The 12113-nt window shown below is 39.8% G+C and overlaps 1 long non-coding RNA gene across 4 annotated transcripts in view; it reads left to right on the forward strand.

The window, feature by feature from the left end:
* Positions 1–12113, forward strand: part of LOC141756885 (uncharacterized) — a 219437-nt gene that overhangs the window by 128907 nt on the left and 78417 nt on the right. The window lies entirely within an intron of this gene.

Here is a 12113-nt window from a genome sequence, read left to right on the forward strand (position 1 = left end):
CCTCCGCTGCGTTGAGGCATGGCGATCAGTTAAGGCTCACTGTCAGCCCGGTCAAAACAAAAGCCGCAGCACCAAACATGGAAGAGGGGAATTATAACGCTGAATGAGATCACTCGACCACAGGCTGAGCCTGGGCTGGGCCGCCATGGAGACGGGGTGATTTCTGGTCATCCTTTCGGGATCGGGCTGAGGGCAGGGCTGGTGACGGGAGCAGAATGCATTCACAATTAATTCCTTAGAGCTGAGGACTTCAAGCCATGTCGCAGTGCTAAAGCTGTCAGGCTTTTATTGGAAAAGAGGCAATATTTCCATCAGTTTAACAGAAAAATAAATTAATTGAATCAACTGAAAGCAGCGTGGGAGGTTTTCATAATGTCTTTGCACTCTCAGGGAAGAACGCCTCATGCAACAGGGTTCCTTCATCCAATTAGACCTCCGCTGGCTGGCTCACGCCAGCCTCGCTCTGCTCAACATTCCACCTTATCGCTGCCTTTTTATCCCTTTTATCATCAAAGTGCCTGCACTTTACTTTGGCATATAGGTAAAGCTAGCAAAACCCTCCTAGAGAGATGGACTAATTACGTTATGAGAGCCATACTGTGCAGATCTGGATAGCCTGCTACACATCCACCAGCGGTGGTTGATCCTAATGCCGAAATAATGTGAGAGTGGATGTTCAGTATAAAACATATTGCAAAGGAAACATGGCATAAAATGTATAATAATATAATAATAGCAAAAGCAGGCCCTCTAGTTGTAAAAATATCTGACTGGATTAGCAGTTTTTCTGTTCCCATAAGGCCTCAGCTCTCTGTCCAAATACGGCGTATGTTTGCACCTAACTGGACATTGGGGGGCTCATCACAGAGTTATTTGTTAATCAGCACAGCAGCACACTTCTCTCTCAGATAACACAGGCAGAAAAACATAATCATACGAGAGTGCGGGAGGGAGAGAGGGAGGGAGAGGGGCTTCACAGGCAAGGTAATTACATTCGCATTCGTATACATAGTGATAGCAAATGTGTGGCTGTTTTGTCTGCATGAGGACCAATTACTTTTATTGAAATGTGCTGCAATTTCCTTTTTTCCCCCCAATAGCGATGGGTCTATTACCAATGCCTAGGAGACTAACTAGATCAAAGGAAGGCATTTTAGGCAGCTTGAGCATTGAATGTAGACGTAAGATACAGTGGTGCTGTTGCTTTTCTTAATGGTGTCATCATTCCAATATGAAACCATTTAATAAGAAATAATCTGAAATTCTAATAAGAATACATAAGAAACCTCTCGTGAATCAATTTGAGTAAGACTAGAAAACGTACAGAAAAGATACAAAATTGCTATTGATGAACAGTCTATGGAAGATGACGTCAGAAATTAAACAAACCAGGCTGTTGTCATTTGTACCTATACTTACAAAAAGTAAATGCACTGTAATTCGTCAATATCCCACGAAATATTTCTATGTAATCCACGTAGGAAGTATAGGGAGCGACAAACACTGCGGGAGGAGGTCGGGGTGGATGGGTGAGTCAAAAAACACCAGACTTTCACCCAGGAGAACGGTGTTCTATCCCGTGTGATACCAAAAGTCAACGTTGATTCATTTGTCACGTAACGTTCGAACTTAAGTTATGCCACGTCCAGTGTTATTTTAACCAAAACCACAATCTTTTCTTAAACCTAACCAAGTAGTTTTTGTCACAGAACGTCCGTACTTAAGCTACGCTACTTCTGGTGTGACGTAACCACTTTTGTTGTGGCGCAACTTAACCACGATCTTTTCCTAATCCTTACTAAGTAGTTGTGTTGCCTAAACCTAATCAAGTTAATATTTTCCTAAGCCTAACCGAGTTGTTTCCTGTGAAAACAGTTTATTTTGAAAAGATTGGAGCGGAAATTGACACTAGACATTCGTAGGGAAACACACGAAAAATGAAGAATAACTTTTCGTATCACATATCATATGAACTGTTGTATGAGAATACGTTGAACAAACAGTTTACAATTTGATGGAAAATATGTCACTTTGTTTAAAATACTTTGTCTAAATCTCAACTCTCTGTAACAAGGATAATGTGCATTATTCTAAGTGCTCAGAACTCATGTACACAATGTTTCGATGACAGATTGCATAACCTGAACATTCATCCATTTTGCAAACCACTTAAACTGTTCAGGGTCACAGGAGCAATACAGTAGAGTGAGCAGGCTAACACCTAGACAGACAACCACATGGGCATTTCAGAGTTTGCAATGCACCCAACAAACCAGCATGTGTTTGGACAGTGGAGGACCTGGAGGACACCCACAATAACATAGGAAGTACATGCAAACTCTACAAAAATAAAAGCCCGCCAGCAGGTTTGAAACCAGGAACCTATGAACATCGCTGGGCTCTGAGGTAATTTTGGTGTTGTGGCCACCGTCGGAATTGCAGATTACGTGAAGTCCCAGGGCCCAAAAACGCATTTTCCAAAGGAAATGGCTGTAATACAATAAATCATTTAGCATCACAAATACACACACAGCCACAGTGACCTCATGCTTTCAGAGGTCCTCCAAAATTACTGTTTATTTTGATCATTTTCAGACATTTTTAGGTGACCAAAATGTTACAATTAAATATCATGAACTGAAAACACACTGTGAAAGGGTTAAAGTTGTAAGATGAAAATATGGACAACTCCCAGACCGGACAACGTCGTGCTAGCGACCTGTCAATCACAAGGTAGCTACACCCGAAAGCATCCCCTGCTTTATGGTCTATTTGACTCTAAATGGGATCATAATTTACTAAATGAACATCATGCTGTATTGAAGAAGACTTGAAACTAGTGATTGAGACCATGTTTACAATGTTTACTGAGGTAATAAATCAAGTGAGAAGTAGTCTCATTTTCTCATACATTCTCAACTTCTATACAATCAGAGTTATTTTTGTAACCAGAGGAGTCGCCCCCTGCTGGCTATTAGAAAGAATGCAAGTTTAAGGCACTCCTGCATTGGCTTCACTTCTCAGACCCGGGAGGTTTCCCACTGCCTTTTGAGTTGATATGGCGAATGAGTTAGGAAAAAGCTGCTTTTTTTACACATCCAGCAGTTACAGAGCAACATTATCGTTCACGTGGAGTCTCTGTCTCCGTGAGTTTCTGGTCACCTGCCTGTTAGCTCTTTTTTTGGTCCCCAAGATAGGATATTGTACGGTAAACAAATCAAATATGTTGTCAGTGATTGTTTTGGCAAATATGAACATTTTGTGACTACGTTCATTGAAAAGTTTTCTAATTATGTTGATAACAAACCAAAAAAACGTTGTTGCTGTTACAAATTAGTATGTAACTGTAATTTCTTGGGGACATTGCTGCTGGTAAACAGCTCTCATTGGAACCAATGGGGTGCCATTTTGGAATATGGTATCCAGTACTCTTGATTCATCCATGTTCGAATCCAGGACCTTCTCGCTGCGCTAAACCACTGAGCCACCCCCTCGACTGCCCCTGACCTAAACAAAAATTGCTTTCTGTTTGTGATCATACCAGAAGCAGCCTTCCTCGATCCCTTTGTATTTTCATCAATTGAACTTCTTCAGCGCTTACTCGTTAGTAAGTCTTGGTGCTTTGTGCCTTTTATGTGTACAAGGCTGAATGATGAGTGGAAAGAGAGCAGGCGCACAGAGAAAATGAAATGTTTAATTTGGGTGTTTTGACCTTGTTACATCAGATGATTATGCACTTAACTGCTGCGTGTGTGTTTAAGGCCACGGATTAATAGGTAACTGAAACACACAGCAGCTAATATTATAGACAGTGATTTGCTTGTTATGTACTGTACTGCGCAGGGGGTGGACACAATAACGGCAACACCACAAACTACTGATTAAAAAACTCTGATAGAATTGATTCAACACAAAGTCAACAAGAAACATAATGTTATGAACTTAAAAACAGTTATTGCAAGAATACTCGCATACAATATTTATATCTGCTTCCAATTTAGTCATTTAGTCCCATATTGGGTTGGTCAGACTGTTAAATTGACCAGAATTAATCTAATAATGCCTGATGAGTTTGCAAACAAAGAAATAAGCATATAAAGCCAGACGATAATAAGCAAAATTACTCCATTATTCTCGCAGTTCTTCTCTACTCTTTAAAACCGCTAAGAATTTAACATTAGTCATAAATTTAGTTTATAGGCCATTGTGGTCGGCTTCAAAGCTAAAATAACTTTAAAATATAATTTTGTTTTCAGCAGAAATGTAAGACGGCGCCTTAGGGCAGGTCTTTTATTCTTGCATTGTTGTTTTGATTAGATTTTATTTTTCAAAATTGCACAACAGCGCGCAGACTTTAGCACACAACTAGAATAACTAAAAGCAATATCCTTTGGAGTGCTGCTTTCTTTGTGTACTTATACCCACCTTCTCCATTATTTCTTGCTCTTTCTTCCATCTCTCCGTCGCTTTGTTGAACACCTAAATTAAAACAGGTGAAATATTGAAATCTGTTTTATGAATGATGCTGCTTGTTGCGTTTGATTTGTTCGCGCAATAATGAAACTCTTATCACTCCTGGGAGCTATTTGGTTGTGAAATTGCTGCACCACAAGCCTGACACATTAGAAGCCATGATGTGTTTTGGAGGAGATATACAGTAGCATGTGCGCGTGTGTTGTCATTTTGAGGCTGCTTCGATGAACGCTGATAGGACTAAAACTCAGCGCTGTTTTTATGAAGAGAGTTCATCATCGACAGACTACAAGAGTAAAAGGTAATTGCCATGACGGTTAACTGGATTAATCACAGCCAACATCAACAGAGCAGCACATTTATAGGGTGAAACTGTTGATCCTTGTTTTGGATATAAAAATATTAATAAGGGTAAAGATGTAGAAACAAATTATTATTATTACCTCAGAATATGCAAAGGACTAATAGAAATGATTGAAAACAATGAAATGAATAATAAAAGTAGGCCTAAATGTGGAATCATACTGTCGTTAATATACACTGCTTACATTTTCAACCTGTTAAGAAGCTTCACTTAATAAATTGCTTCCTGAAAGAAATAGTTTACTCATATTTTTTTTAATTAAAAGACCAGAACATGATAAATAAACGCAGCAATTGAGAACATAATACCGATATAATAATAAAGTAAGAGGGTTTCTGTAGCCAAAGAGAGTATAGTATAGTATAGTAATGTCGCCCTGAGCAGAGAATGAAATCCCTCTCCCTCTGTGTGTTTTGTAATCCGAGCTTCTCTGTGCTTTGTGTACGTAGTCAGTCCGGATGCACACGCATGTTCGTGTGCGTGAGTCCTTGTTTGTGTGTCCCACTGACTAGCTAATCGCCGCCGCTCTGCACCGCGCTCATACCGGTTACTCCGGTTTCCCCAATAGCAATACCTCAATCATAGATTTGCTCGGAATTCTGCGTAGAGAACCTTTTAAAGATAAAGTTTAGGCTATGATAACAATAGCAAACTGCTTATCACTGCACATCATTAGGGAACGGCAAGCATAGTTTTCATTGATGAAACAAAGTGTTGTTACTGTGATGTAATCTCCTGTTTGTCGCCACCTGAAGGATCAAAGTCCAATATTCGCTCCCCTTTTATGCCTTGGCGCTGGACAGCCGTGGTCGGAGGCATTATGTTTTTGAGTTGTCTATCCGTCCGTCCGTCCGGTCTATTATTGTGAACGTGATATCTCAGGAAGGCCTGGAGGGAATTTCTTCAAGTTTGGTACAAACATCCACTTGGACTCAGGGATGAATTGACTAGATTTTGATGGTGAAGGTCACTTTGACCGTACATCCATCCCATTCTCATGAACATGATATCTCAGGAACACAATGCACAAGTTTCTTCAAACTTGGCACAATCGTCCACTTGGATTCAAGGATTACCTGATTCGATTTTAGCTGTCAAAGGTCACTGTGGCCTCACAAAAATAAGTTTTGGGCCATAACTCAAGAATTCATATCCTAATTATGACAAATGTCTAATAGGATGAAAAGATGAAGTGATGACATTTCGGACAGACAAGGATGTAAACTGTAACTTGACTGTTTGGTGGAGGCATACAACCGCGGAGTTTAACCTTGTTTTGGTCTCCACCAGCTCGAATGAAAAATACAGTACCGGCCTTTAGTGAAATAGAATCAAATCAAAATCAAACCAGCTAGTTGCTCATTTTATCTCTCTGTTGTTGGTGCTGGGAAGGTAGCGTACAGTGGGTTTATCTGAGCTTTTGTTTTCTAAAAACAGTTGCCTGCTGTAACTGGAAGTGGCACTGATGAGAGCGGTGAGAGTGAACTGAAAGATGATAAAAAGTTCTGTAGAGCTGAGGGCAGCTGATAATTATCTGTGGGTTCATCACTAAGAGAGACCCCTTTCTCATCATAAATCCATTGTAAATACAAACATATTGATTAGAGCAGCTTTAACTTGCATTGCAGTAATGTATCCATGTGTAGGAATTGGGACTCCCTTTATCCACAGAGTTGACTAGTCGCAAAGTTCAAAGTTAAAGTTCAATCCACCACCCCAAATCAACCTTTTCAAAAGCAGATTAGCTGGTGTGCAGCATCAGTTACCATGGTGATCCACCCCGGGTATAAGTGAGATCTAAAGACCTAAAGTGAGATCATTGATGCAGTAATCCCACTCTTTAAGACAGGCCTCTGCTCAAAAACAAATAGCTAATTATAATAACTGCAGTTTGCTGTGAAACAAAATAAGTAGTTTCTTCTAATATTAGGCCAGCGCTATTGTCTGTCTCTCTGGTGTATAATTTGTCTCATATTCAAACAGCACGTATTCTCAAGACGATGGTTGAAATTAATTGAGTTACTTGCTGCATAAGATGTTATTTTAGAAGTATGTCTGTAAACTATTGCAAAAGTAGTGATGAGGATTGCTGGTGACTGGTGTGTGTCTGTATCTAAAACAAAGCTTAATACAGTAGTATTAGTCACACATGCAGGCGTCAGTATACAATAGCAATGGGCTTCTGCAGATATACTGTGAAAAAGAAAGAGAAGAGAAATCTGAGTGTTGGGCGAGTCATTCCTCATGGCTGATGGTTACAGAGAAAAACTTCAAAGCTTGGGATTTGTGACATGATGTCCAATGCAGTCTTCCTAATCTGCTCTAATAGAATCCTGATTTCTTTCACTTAGAGATGAGAGTCACTGTGATATAGTGCTCAAGCGTCTGCTGGGGCTGTGGCCATCTCTGAGAGGATGGAGAAATACCAGACAGGTATGAAGACAAAACAGTTACTGTGTTCTGTCTGAAGCCTCTGCAGTGTGAAATGAAGGGAGCTGTGAAATACTTTGCATATTTATTTCACCACTTTAGTTTTAATGACATTTAAACAAATGATTTGAAGGTTGAGAGACTTTCTAATACATAATACAGTGATTTGAATAACATAAAGCATATAGTAGGCTATAGAGGTAATACGTTCTACTATGACAATACTAGTGTACATTATATTCCACTTCTATATGCATCAGAGCTGAAACAGTCAGTTAACTGAAAGCTGATCGACAGAATTAATCGGCGACTATTTTGATAGTCATTAATCGTTACAGTCTATTTTAAAGCAAAAATGCCAAATATTTGCTGGTTCCAGGTTCTCAAATATGAGGATTTGATGCATTTCTTTGTCATATACACACTGATGTGTATATGACATGACATAATTGTCCGTATTTAGTGACACATTTTTTATCTTTATCTATTTGTCAAGTATTTAATGTTCTTATCAACATGGGAGTGGACAAATATGCTTGCTTTATGCAAATGTATGTATATATGTATTATTGGAAATCAATTAACAACACAAAACACTGACAAATATTGTCCAGAAACCCTCACAGGTACTGCATTTAGCATAAAAAACATGCTCAAATCATAATATGGCAAACTGCAGCCCAACAGGCAACAACAGCTGTCAGTGTGTCAGTGTGCTGACTTGACTATGACTTGCCCCAAACTGCATGTGATTATCATAAAGTGGGCATGTCTGAAAAGGGGAGACTCATGGGTACCCATAGAACCCAATTTCATTCACATATCTTGAGGTCAGAGGTCAAGAGACCCCTTTGAAAATGTCCATGACAGTTTTTCCTCGCCAAAATTTAGCGTAAGTTTGGAGCGTTATTTAGTATGACATGGTTGATACCAATTGATTCCTTAGGTTTCCTAGTTTCATATGACGGTATCCCATTGGATTTTTAAGAGATTAATTAAAAATCGCTAATCCCTAATCATTAGTTGCAGCCCTAATATGCATTCACATATTTGACCCATAACATACAGTATAAGATTTTTGGTCATGAAGGGAAAATCTGAGTGTTTTTTTTTGCTTTTTGCTTTATTTGACAGAAGTTTGACCTCTTAATGCTAATGTGCCACAGTTGAATATGAATTTCTAAATTTCCTACCGCTTCTTGCATTCATTCTTAATACATTGCACAGCTTTTACTCTGGTGATATATAGAGTCAACCCAAACGGTTGATGTCATGTAAAATTAAATAGTGTATTGTGTATCACTCTGCACTGATGAAAAAACGTCATCTGCTGGCTTGTTGAACATTGTACTCACAAATGACTAAAGATCCCTTTCTGTTACATATGTCTATACTTCTTTCACTGTCGCACGGTACATCAGGATGAGAGATGAATCAATATTTGAGATAGCTACTTAATTATGCATTTAAAAGGACGGCGAGCCATTTTGCACTAAGAGCTTCTACATGTAGAGCCGGGCCCTTTCACAGGACCTTCAATGGTTTCGTGGTGTCATTGTGGACCATTTCAGTGAAATCAGACCATTTTGATAATGGCTTTCTATTAGTGACCTTGGATGAAAGAATCACAGACAATCTACATCTAAACTAATGTATTTTGTCCTCGCAAGGACAAAGAATTTGGTTTAGAAACTGGCACCTCTCCAAATAGAGGCGTCCGTTCATCGGTGACGTTCTCACACACATATTCAATATATATACACACACACACACACGGCAATGTCAGTGAACAGTGAGAGGGCAGCAAATCACCCTCTGACACCAGAGGAATAGAGAGAGCCTAGTAACCTTGTAAAAGACAATCTCTGGGGCCACAAATTAAATGAAATGGCTAATAAAATTACTTGGCATACCGTCCACTTAATAAGAAACAGGCATGTCCCAACTTTAATGCTATTTACCCACCTGACTAAAGTATAACACCGATTTGGCACCTATGTCCAGATTGAACTGGAAAATGACTTGCTAATCTGTTTAGGTATTTGGAGTAATTGGGTCAGGTGCCAGTGAGGGGGATTTCCTTGACTGTTGAAAGTCTCTGCTAGTAGTCCATTCCCAGCTCCTTGGTATAATTACTCTGACAGAGCTGTGGCCACAGGGCCTGTGAGCAGGGCTGCTTTTTAAACTGTAAATTATGAAGGATTAGCATTTATGAATTTTAAATCAGGACTGTGGTAGGAGACACTAAAGCTGCTTAGTGATTGCAAACGGCAGCGTCTAAGCAGGCGGCTCTACACCCCTCACTCTCCAAGCTGTTCACTGTGTGTGTGTGTGTGTGTGTGTGTATGTTTGGGGGTGTGTGTGTGTGTGTGTGTGTGTGTGATGTGTGTGTGTGTGTGCTGTTTATTCAAATGCAGCTCCGCATAAACACAAAATGCTCAGGCTGGACTCCCACTATTCGCTTAAAGCGAATAAGGATCTGACATCTTAACATCAGCCCCATCCCAGCCTATACTGTGTGTGTGTCAGTGTGTGTGTTTGAAGGAAAGCGTGGGTGTGTGTTTGCCAACTCATGCAGGGTGCATCTCCCCTGTCACTTTTTCTCAGGCTGGGGTTCTGCTCCTCGCTAGCGTGTCACACTATGCAGAATATCCAATGGGTGATTATGTTAATGTGGGACTTGATCCATGTTAAATTATGCATAATGGATTGATGTGGCACAAAGTCATCAATTAGACGGATATCAGCACTAAAAAGTGTGACACAGCATAATATTCATTTTTTTTTTGCTGTTTTTGGTTTACAGAGAGGCAGTAAATGACAACTTGGAGACCCCCCCCACACACACACACATGCACACACCTCTGACACAGATTGTGTTTGGCTTCCCGGTTTAGCTGTGTGTGTGCTCGTCAGTTTGTGTTTGTGCATACGAGTGTCCATCTGCGTGTGTCAGAGTTGACCTTGCTTTGTTTCGGATTTACAGTCATCATGCTCCTCAGTCGAGGCGTGAGTCCATGACTGGCATGTAGTGATATTCAGCAGTGGGTGAGGCTGTGGGACAGACAGCACCAGAGGCCTCATATCACACTTCTAGGAGCTGTCTGCACCAGGGTCGCTGAGCCATGACCTCAAGCCTGTGGTGTTAACTGGTTTAGCCAGGTGGCAATAGCAGGGGGTGGAGGATTTGGTGGGTTGAGCATTAACAGCCCCCATGAGCTGATGAACCCCAGAGTATAGGACAACACCTTCTCCTCGCCAGGCTTTCACACACACTTCTCCAAAAAAGACTAATACATTCTGATACCTTCATAACATCATAACATAACACTGTGTGCACATGTTTCTCTGGTGTTTTACCGAACTGCTTTTGTCACAGTTCCCCACCCAAAAACAGCCGAGCAGAGCTCCTTCCCTGATGGAACCGACCATTTTCTGGACATTTCAAATGGCCTTTAAGTGTTTGAGCCTCCTTACCTCCTCAAACAGCAGGAGGTCTTTGACCAAGTGGAAGTGATCATCACTGATGGAGAGTAACAAAGTACATTTACTCAAGTACTGTACTTCAGAACAATGTTGAGGTACTTAATTTTTCTGCTACTTTATACTTCTACTCCACTTCATTTCTGAGGAAAATATTGTACTTTTTTGCCCCTCAAGTTGCTAGTTATTTTGCAGATGAGTGTTCAGCGAACAAAATCCTTGATTTTAGTCCTTAATTGCGTCTATAAAGTCTTATTTTCTTTCTTTCTTTAAAACTATAATCCCCAAATGCTGAATATATTCATACCTGAGTTGATTTAAATTAAAAACTAAAATATACGTACAACAATCAATGACTTTGCGGTAGTTTGCAATGATTTTATTGATTTCTTTTTAGGACTTAATTATAAATATAATTTATATAATAAAACACCACCAAAGATGTAATTTTTCTGAATAATTAGTATTTTACTTAATTTTGATATTATGAATACATTTAGCTGATAATACTTTTGTACTTTAACTTATGTAAGATTTTGATTTATTTTGTTTTATTTGAAATTAAGTCATTTTTATAGTGTAGTCTTACTATTTTTACTTAAAGGTACTAAATTTAAAAATCAGAGTATATCTATTGCCTCCACACGGCTCTCAACATGGCGACAGCTAAGCCAGCGGCTCGCAGCTAACGGTGCTAACGGCACTAACAATGCAAACAATGGCAACAGAGCTAACAGTGTTAACCTGAGGGGGAATCTGCGATGACGCTGTCGGTCGGGTCGGCATTATCAGCTGTGACCGCCGTATGAGCGCAGTGCAGAGTGGCGGCTGTGAGCTAGCCAGTTAGGCACGCTCACATGCATGAACATGCATTAAAAGCACGCGCAGCCAGCCCAGCGATGTCAACAAAGCACAGAGAATTACAACACACAGAGATAGAGCGACTTCATTCTCTGCTCCGGTAGACATTACTTCTCTATATCTTTACATAGACAATAGTTGTTTGCTGCTTTATTAATGCTCTGAGTATCATATAGAGAACATTTAAGTAAAGGCTCAGAGTACTTCTTCCACCACTGATGATCATAGATTTACTGTATGTTATGTAAAGAATTATAATTATCCTATATCATTAGTAAATCATAAATGAACACTGAACTTTTGTGGAAAACATACTGTAATGTCCCTCAGTAAGAAGATGACGAGATGTTACCTGGTTTGCTGACAATTAATTAGCGAACAACACAACATATGAGCAAACTGTGAAATGTCTGACAGGCTTCACATTAACTATACGCTGTTTACTGACACCTTGAAAATCTCTGTTGCTGCACTAAAACTGTCCTTAAAAACTGTCCTATCT

Source organism: Sebastes fasciatus, chromosome 2 (genome assembly GCF_043250625.1).
Source record: "Sebastes fasciatus isolate fSebFas1 chromosome 2, fSebFas1.pri, whole genome shotgun sequence".
Classification (NCBI taxonomy): domain Eukaryota; kingdom Metazoa; phylum Chordata; class Actinopteri; order Perciformes; family Sebastidae; genus Sebastes; species Sebastes fasciatus.